Below are 10,000 nucleotides of genomic sequence, written 5' to 3'. Positions count from 1 at the left end.
AGATAAATTTTCTTTTCAGCTATGATATTAGTGTAAAAATATATTTATATATTATATTATATATTTTATATTACGATTAATCTAATACATTCGTGGCTTAACAAATTAGATAATAATACAATTCTAGATATTAAATTATTGATATATAATATATGTTATATAAAATGTATATAATGTTTATAATCTCGGATTGAAAAGTGATTGAATCTTAAATCAAGATGTATGTGTATATACATACAGGATATGTATGAAAAATTAGAAAACAATCAAACGTTGGATTAGAACTTATGTAAAATATAATTGCTACTCTACGAATATAATCTTTCTTAAAAATTGTAAAAATTATCGATTGCTCGACGAGGACGAAATAAAGAAATAAAATGAATGTATGAGAGAGAGAAAGAGAGAGATATAGAGGGAGAGAGAGAGAGAGAGAGAGAGAGAGAGAGAGAGAGAGAGAGAGAGAGAGAGAGAGAGAGAGGGGGAGAAGTTATCTCTTAGTCGCAATTTCCTGACTGCAAGATGCTCTGCCTACCGTCGTCTTTTCCCTAGGGAAAATAGAAGGGCTGCTGGAGAGAAGGCATGAAACCAGGCGGATGAGGAAGAAGAGACTCTATTTGCCTTGGGGATACATCCTCTCTCACTCTCTCTCTCTTTCTCTCTCTCTCTCTCTCTCTCTCTCTCTCTCTCTGTCTCTTCCTCTTTTTCTCTTATTTCTCGATCTCTCGATTATAACGGTATTTAAAATAAACGAGTCTAATTTTCGTATCTTCCAGGTCCAGTAGATTTCCTTGGTTAATATTTGATTAGAAATTTCGTAACGCTTAACTAGACGGCATAAATTATAGTGACTTTTCCTTAGGATTTCCGAGAATTTCGAAATTCGGGCAACTTATCGTATTTCGTGCAACACCTGCTACAGCTTCGTTTGTACGTTTTGTAACGTACATACACGTGTATATATATACATATACACATATGTTTGTCTCATACAAAGGAACGAAGGAATATTTCCTATTATTTTTGTCATACCAATTACGAACGACCTTCCTCTGTTTAAGCTTTTGTTTATCATACCAGAGATGGTATATTTCTTACGTTTATATGTACGTATGTACTTGCATACTCATATATAAATATTTACATTTAGAATTTATTTCACGAATATATAACACAACGAAAAGCGTCGCAATTATCGAAAAATTTTACGAAACCTATCGTAAATTCGTAAGCTCGTGTAGTATTATTTTAATTGAATAACGAACGAATTAATGATAATGAATGAATAAAAGAAAAATGAAAGAAAAATAATTCATCGACGAGTAAATAGAATATTTGAGGGATCTAGAAGAATTACATAGATACTTACGTGAACGGACTCGTTTTCTAAGGAGGTCGTAGAATATTTGAGAAGCCAAAAATTCCTCGTACTTTGTTACTTCTCATCCTTTAAAACTCTTCCGTTTTCTGTACGTCTTCCGGAATAAGACTCGTGTTCGGAAGGTTGCACGAACGTTGCCGAACGGGGTCGAGTAGAGTATCGTTGTAGGTTTCTCCGTAATTAGAGAACTAGCGACGTAATCAGGTAGAGTCGAGGTATCTGCAGATTGTTGCACCCTCACCCCATTGCCTCTTTCTCTTTCTCTCTCTATACCTTTTAAATCACTCATATTTTCTATCTCTTTTTTTTATCTTTTATTTTCCACGTTATTATTTTCCTGCTACAAAAGAAATGTACGATTTTCAATCACAGAGAAAGTATTATAAACGACGATTTATGGGAATGACGATGATACGTTTTCACTTTCTTTCAAAAAAAAAAAATAGTTATAATTTAAATTAAGACAATGCACTTTATGATCCTTCTCTCTTTCTCTTTCTCTCTCTTGAAAATCTAAACGTGAGAACCGCGCTAATATTTTACTTCTCGACGAGATAACGTAACGAATGTTAAGATAACCTCGAGGACTCGACGAAACGTAACTAAGTACATAGACAATCGTCTAGAGACATGTAAACAATAGGTGCTTGTAACACCTACCGAGTCTCGAGATGTACTATTTTAAATTGAAGGGTAAGGCCGTCTATATATGAAGCCTCGGTCTTTTATAAACAGCGTGTAGGTCATCGGTTTATTAATGTTTACAATAGATAAAGTATACTCTTGTATCCTTCTCTAAGAACGAATAATATTACACGATTTAGATTTTATTATTCGAATTAGAGAATTATTTATACGACAAAATTATATATTGTATACTTTTATCAATTTCTTTTTTATAATTATTAATCCATTGTGCAATTCCTGAATCATATGTATATATATTTATATAGTGTTTCAGAACATTCAGATCATAATTTTTAACGATGAATTCAATATCATAAAAATAAGAAAAAAAAAAAGAAAAAAATTCTACGTACGTATATATATGCTCGATATGACCTTGTTTCAAAGATACATGCGATAATTTCGATTTTCCAGTAATTCCTTCGATAAACCAAGCTCCTCCTTCAACCATTTTCGTAAATAACAATTTTGATAAATTACCTTAGGATCTTATAAAAATCTCTACAACGCTCTGTTTCGTGTAAATATTTTCTTCTTATGTTTCTAAATCGGTTGGATTGCATCATGTCTCCTACATATCTCGAAAACAAGCTCATATCGAGTATATTTTTGTACGAACGTTTTTTCTTATTTTAGTGCGATGAATCCACCGGTGAAGTTTCATAACGTCCACGTGTTATGAAACACCCCAAACTGTATACATAGTACACAATCCCAAAAGAAGAAATGTCGTGCGAATTTGTTTCGTGTAAAAAAAAAAGAAGAAAAAGAAAAAAGAAAAAAAAAAGTAAAGGAGAGAAAAGAAAAAAATCACGTGAAAGAAACGTCCTTACGTGTTAGGAAGACGCATCGATCGTTGGAGCTTTTCTAGCAAAGGGGTTAGTTTTAATCACGGCTCGCCTTTGAAAGAGCGACGACGATTACGTCGATGAAATCTGGCCGCCTTTCGTTCGACTTCTTCTACCACACTGCTGGAGCAACTGGAACGAGGAGACGATACCTTCCATCCGACATAGTATTACGTCTTCATCTCTTAGAAAAAAAAGAAAAAAAAGAAAAAAAAACCAAAAACAGAAAAAAGAAAAGAAAAAGAGAAAAAAAAAAAAAGAAAATTTCTTTCTGGTTCAGCTGACTTTTAGCGTCGCTCGAAGACTCGAGGTTTGAAAGATTTTCTAAGAGGAGAGTCGAAATGAATTAAAAAAGAAAAAAACAAGCAGAAAGAAAGAGAGAGAGAGAGAGAGAGAGAAATGATTAATTGATACACCGAGATATGTACATATTATGATATAATGTAAATTGGAAGATTGATATACGATATATTTCCAGTATTGTCGATAATGATAAATTGGATGACGGTAATCAGTGATTCGTCGGTTTCGAATTACGACGAAACAAATTCATTTTAACGCGATAAACAATCATTGTTTCTATGTTCCGTTTGTTCACAGAATAACAAGATGCAAACTACTCCGTACACGTATGTACTTATTTATGTATATATTCTCTATGCAATTTTTTTTTCTCTGCAAATTTGTATTTTAAATAATTGTAATAAGAAAGAGAGGCTAGTAATGAAATAAAAAATACAAAAATTCGTCGCGACCTTTTGCTTTTTCCTTCCACTTTTTCTTTTTTCTATCCGTAAGTTCAACAAAATCAACTATTTTTTTAATGATGCTTTAAAAAGATGATGACCAGAGAGCGAGAGAGAGAGAGAGAGAGAGAGAGAGAGAGAGAGAGAGAGAGAGAGAGAGAGAGAGAGAGAGAGATAGAGATAGAGGAGCACCTAAATCCGAGTACAATATTTCGTAGTTTACTTTGAGCACGGATCTATTTTTACCGTAAAACGCGCCACCGTGTATATGCGAACGTACGGACCGAATTTCGCTCACGTACGTATGTGTACATACATATATATATATATATATATATATATATATATATATATATATATATATACACATACACACATAATACGCAAGCGCGAGCAAGTACGAGAAGCTCTTACGTATGTACATAATATATATATATATGTGTGTGTGTGTGTATACCACGTCGAAAGCAAGCTCCAAGGTAAAAGCTGGCGCAAGAGGAAAGTGCCGGCTGCAAGTGGAGGCTGTCCGGAAATGAACGATGGCACGGCTAGATATCTTTCCGGAGTTACTTCCGGGCGGACTTGCCCGCGGTCCTTGGATCAAGGACCTTGTGATTTATGAAGCCCGGAGAAAGGACACCTACGTTGAACGAAATCCACAAGCTTTTCCTTGTAATTTAAAGCACTGATTTCCCCACCCTCTCTTTTCTCCCTCTAACCCCCCTTCACCCTTCTCCGTTCACGTAACCCCGTCCCACTAATTTCACGAGAGAATTACGTACGAACGTATATGTCGATTTCTTTTCGAAGATATTATTTCTCGAATTAAGTTTATGATAGTAGCGAAGAAAATCGATCGAGAGAGATTAACAAATCATCGTTCATTTATTTCTATTTACTCGTAGATTATATTTATGTTTATTTCTAGCTATTTCTCTCTCTTTCTTTCTCTCTCTCTCTCTCTCTTTCTCTCTCTCTCTCTGTTTCTCTCTTTCTCTTTTTTTCGTAAATATTGCAACTAATACGTCGGAGTGATCGCAATGCGTTTTTTTCTTTCAACAACCCTACGCATCGAGGATCGAACGAAAGAAAAGAAAATGAATTGCGTATCGGTCTCGATCGTCTATAAAAATCATGGTTAAAACATAAAAGATCGATATAATCATAAAGATCGTAGTGTTTTCTTTGAGAATAATTCGTTCGTTCGTTCGTTCGTTCGTTTCTACTTTCATATCTTTTTTTCGAAACGGCGTAGAATTCAAGTGAATTAAACCGGAACGGGTGAATGAGAGTGGAAGAAAAAAAGAAAAGAAAGAAAAAAAAAGGAAAGAGAAAAGAAAAATTCAGTAAAATTTTCGCGGATGCGTGACCGTCGGCCGATTTATTTTAGAGAGCAACGGATACTCGTCTGGATTTTAATGGAAACGTACGAGTGGGCATCTCTTTTCGCAATTTCATCAAGGTACACCTATCCCGCGAGAAACGGGATGTGGATAACGATGGCGTTCGTGAGACTGGAGATTCACTTTACGAGAAGGTCACCATATTCCCATGGGGGTAAAGAAGGGAACTGGGTATCATCCCTGTAACGAGATTTTCGAAGAGCCCAACGAAACTTGGTAACGAGCGATTTTCACAGCTGGTTAAACCGCTACTGGGTGGTATCTGTCCTCTCAATGCCCCCCCGTACGAATGGTTATATCACGTTGTCGTATGGTTTTCTTTTGGTATCTCTATATATGTGTGTATATACGTACATTCGTTACTATAAGAAATAAGAGATAACTCGCGTCTATCTCGTTTTTCTTTTATCTCTCTTTTTTTTTTTTTTTAATATTTTCATTCGATTAAAAAAAAGAAAAGAAGTTAAAAAACGACGAAAGAATTATATACATTTCTGTTTTTTCGAATATATAAAATATGTATTTTTTATACGTAACTTATATTTATATCTATAGGATATATATATATATACCCCTTTTTACTTTTTTTTTCTTTTTTGTAAGATTATTATGACTAAGGTAATTATGAGGGAATCAAACGAAAACGATATTTTTAAATCAGAATTCCTAATTATATCATTTGGCATATTTATTGGATAAATAATTATCCCAATGTCGTTTGATTGTAATAAATTTCTTACTAATGAATTAATCCAAAATAAAACTTACAAATTATACGCGTGAATATTTATGAACTTTAGTACTTTTACCATTTTGATCTGATTTCTATGCACACGGTCACGCGTGCAGAAACGAGCGGATGTTTTCGAAAATGCGTGCAAACGGCACGTGCATATTTCTCTTGACACGTGAACGCACGAATGACGTCTCGTGGGATATCACCCAGATTTTAACGCGCAAACGTAATAAATATTCACATACACATCTACATACACATACGCAGATAAATGCATACATACATACACGAGCGATATTACATACATACACATATATATATATATATTATATATATCGAAAAGAGAACAAGCACACACGCTCCACTTCACATTCGTTAGACTTACGGACTAAAGAATGTCGAACTATATCTACGCTTTTATCTAGACACCCACGTTCGATCTCGTGGGATCCAAGCACGAAGGAAGAAGAGTCAACGACCCTCCTAAAATAATGCGAGGAGGAATGGCTCTGGAGAGAAAGCGTTGCTGATGGTGGTGGTGGAGATGATAGTGGGTGGTGGAGGTGGTGATGGTGGTGGTGGTGGTGATGAGGATTACCGAATCGAAATTTCCCGTAGTTCTATCTCTGACAAATTCGTTGAGAGATTCGTGTTACGTTGAGAAATTCTGTCTTCAGAAAAATTTTTTTTTACATAAACGACCGATTCAAAAAATGATAGGAAAGAGGAAGAATGAAAGATATATAAAGAGAGAGATAGGTAGACGACAGGTACCTACGAAAGAAATATATACAAAAGTAGTTGCACTCGCGCAGCACATTAGGATATATCATTGGAAGAGATTGGTCTATTCCATTATCCAAATATTCGTGGTGGATATTGTTGATAGAGGTTTTACAGGAGTTATACGTACGCATAGATACACGTATGAAACGTCCAAGTATAAATCAACCAAGTGTACACGTCGTTCGTTCACATTCGTTCATTCGTTCGTTCGTTCACATTCGTTCGTTCGTTCGTCCGTTCATACGAATTTGCACGATGACGCCTACGCGTTAGTGGCGATGTCGATGCCATCAGTGATGCTGGACAATGGTAGTAGTGGTTGGACGTATGTTTACCAAAACGCAGATCTCCCAGGAAAAGTAAAATGCAATTACCATCAGTGGACAGAGCGACGGGGACATTTCGGTCACGGCTGTTGCCACTCCCACGTAAAACATAATGCGCTGGCTATCATTACCGCTGCGTGACGCTCGAAAAAGGGGGATGCTGGGGTAAAAAGGGCACGCCAGAGAGAACGAGAGAGAGAGAACGAGAGAACGAGAGAGAGAGAGAGAGAGAGAGAGAGAGAGAGAGAGAAGGACGAAAATAGAGAAGAGAAACGAGAACACGAGAAAACGAGAGAGAGAGAGAGAGAGAGAGAGAAGAGGGTGTATAGCGAGGGTGGACACACGCGTTTCCAGAAGCCTCGGGCGCCAATGGCAGTGCCATTGCCCTCGTCTGGAATGGACGTGACTCGTTATATCCCCTTTCCCCACCTCCACCTCTACTTCCATCTCCTCTTTCTATACTTCTCTACTACCCTTCTCTCTGGCCAGCATCGCCATCGTACCTTCGCTTTTATCCCGTACTGAGACATTGGAACGAGAATAATATTTCAACTCGATCTTTATCCTAAAGACAAAAGATCGATCGATCGAGAACAGTTCATACTTCGTCGTTACTATCCTTCTTAAATTCCGTACGCGTAGATATCGCACGGTCTCTTCTAATCGTAATCCACGTTATAATTAATTCATGCTTATTATAATTCTAATAAATGCGATATCGAACGACAAAGACGAAGGATTATATACTTATACGCTTGTTCCTTTCTTTTCTCTTTTCTTTTTCTTTACTTCCTTTCTTTCTTCCCTCCCTTTTCTCTTTTTTCTTCTTTTTTATTCCTCCTTTTTTTTTATATAAAGTAAAACGTCTTTTCCAGCATGGAATATAAAATTGCAGGACGGGAACGTGCTTAGAAAGAGGGACAAAGAAAGAGAGAGAGAGAGAGAGAGAGAAAGAGAGATAAAAGAAATTGTGAAATCGTTATCGATAAAAATATCCTTGGGATGAAACGACTTCTTGGCATCGTTAAGAAAGGAAACCCGCTTAGGAACGACACCGAACGTATCCTAGTCGTTACTCCGACCTCGTTCGGTCGATTTTCGAGCCGCGAAATGCCGGTAAACCGATGACATCGATTATCACGCGCCGTTAGCAATTTCGTTCCCGCAAGTACGAAGCGAATTTTCGAACGCGAAAAGCCGGTAAAACCGTGACGCGTTACGCCCCTCCTTGTCCGCCCCCAACCTCCTCCTCCTCCTCTCTTTCTCTCTCTCTCTCTCTATCTCTCTCTTTCTATCTACCTATCTCATCAAACTGCAAATTTATTCTCTCGCTTACGCGATTTCGACGAACAAAATTCGACGCTCGTATGAGGGTGAAGGGGTAGGGGTAGGGGTAGGGATAGAGGTCGGGATGGGGAGAGGGCGTTGTGGAGTGGGATGAGGGATGGTTATAACGCAGGTTGTTCCTTCTTGAACGAGATATATGTACGTACGTATACATACCGCGATTAGTGACACACGAATATTTTCCCAACCGCGAAATTTTTTATGTTGTTTTTTTTGTACATATTCTATGTAAAAAGGAAAGAAAGAAAGGAAGACAGAAAAGAGAAAGAAAGAAACAAGGGGATGGTAATTCGAAAGAACGTCGTCTTTTCGTATCGACTCGCTTTCGGCTTGTTTTTTCTTTTTCTTTTTCTTTTTCTCTTTCTTTCTTTCTTTTCTTTTTTTTTTTTTTTAGAATTTTCAGGAAACACGAGTTAATCTTTAAAAAGCATACGATCGTCAAACACATTACAACGTGTAATTACCTACTACGAATGTTTTATTAATGTAACATATATGTGTGTGTGTGTGTGTACTATTTAGTTATTCATTTTGAGAATTTCGTACAGGTACACGTTATGACAATGTATTTTTTTTTCTATTTCTAGTGGAAATAAATTATGCGTTAAAAGCATTAACATCTGTTTTTCTTTCTTTCTTTTCTTTTTTTGTCATTTTCCCATCTACCACTACTCAGGCATTTGACGCGATATCATTATCCTTTAAGAAAAACGTCACTTAAAAAAACGTCTTTAACTTTAGAGAACGATATATATATATATAATTTTTATTACGATACTTCTAATTTCCTGATATCCCGTTCTAATTTCGCGGCCGACGTTACGACGATCAATATATGCTCGAAGCGTACACGTCGAATCGCTCGATGAGCCTTGCAGCGCATTCTAATTCCACTCCGATCATCCCTTCTATGAGTATCATCCCCCTTCTCCTCTCATCCTCCCGTTTCTTCCTTCCTTCGCATCGGATCGCTATCTCTGGCTGTATATGCGTGCGTGCGTACGTGCATGCGTGCGTGCACGCGTCCGCACTCGCGAGCAAGCGAGCAAGCGAGCGAGTAAGCGCACGTGTGTATGTTTATGTGTATATTTATGTGTACGTATGTACACGTGTGTGCGAACGCACGTGCATTTATAACTACTTAGTACGTGGATCGGAGAATCGTTCGATGTATCGATATATCGATGAAACACGATGAAACGTTCGAGGCGAATCTCGAAATGCTTCTGCCCTTACACGAATCTCTCTCTCTCTCTTTCTCTCTCTTTCTCTTTCTCTCTTTCTCTCTCTCTCTCTGTCTCTCTCTCTTTGTCCCTTATCCTCTGTAACAAATGCTTTTTTCCATTGTCGGAATTTATGTCCCGTTTTGATTTATCGAAAGGCTTTCTTCGTGTTAAGGGAAAGGAGAAAAGGAAGAAGGGAGAGAGAAAGAGAGAAAGAAAGAAAGAGAGAGAGAGAGAGAGAGAGAGAGAGAAAGGGGAAGTTCGTTTTGAGGATACGTAGCATTAGTTCTATAGAAAACATGCGAGTTCTCAAAGTTTCTATGGAATATGCTTGACTGTTGTGTAGTGAAGGAAAAAGTATGTTGCAAAAAAAAAGAAAAGAATAAAAAAAAAAAACAAGGTAAAAAGAAATTTAAGAAAAGGAAAGAAATATTTAGAATATCAGCATCGGCGCGAAGAAAATAAATAGGAAGGGATTGAACGATAATTTGTTAATCTCTCTGTACATTCGATTAAT

General features: G+C 36.9%; 1 long non-coding RNA gene across 18 annotated transcripts in view; it reads right to left on the bottom strand.

The window, feature by feature from the left end:
• Positions 1-10,000, bottom strand: part of LOC127063907 (uncharacterized) — a 131,356-nt gene that overhangs the window by 32,182 nt on the left and 89,174 nt on the right. For 12 of the 18 annotated variants that reach the window (XR_007781518.1, XR_007781525.1, XR_007781517.1 and 9 more), the window contains 2 exons: positions 2,902-3,100; positions 1,370-1,721 (listed from right to left, as the gene is read on the bottom strand). The exons of 2 other annotated variants lie outside the window; for them this stretch is intronic. This is a non-coding gene — a long non-coding RNA (uncharacterized LOC127063907). The remainder of the gene's footprint in view (positions 1-1,369; positions 1,722-2,901; positions 3,101-10,000) is intronic. 4 more of the 18 variants (XR_007781515.1, XR_007781523.1, XR_007781516.1 and 1 more) reach the window with 3 other exon arrangements.

This window comes from Vespula vulgaris, chromosome 5 (assembly GCF_905475345.1).
Source record: "Vespula vulgaris chromosome 5, iyVesVulg1.1, whole genome shotgun sequence".
Classification (NCBI taxonomy): Eukaryota; Metazoa; Arthropoda; class Insecta; order Hymenoptera; family Vespidae; genus Vespula; species Vespula vulgaris.
This window is presented reverse-complemented; position numbering and strand designations above follow the sequence as displayed.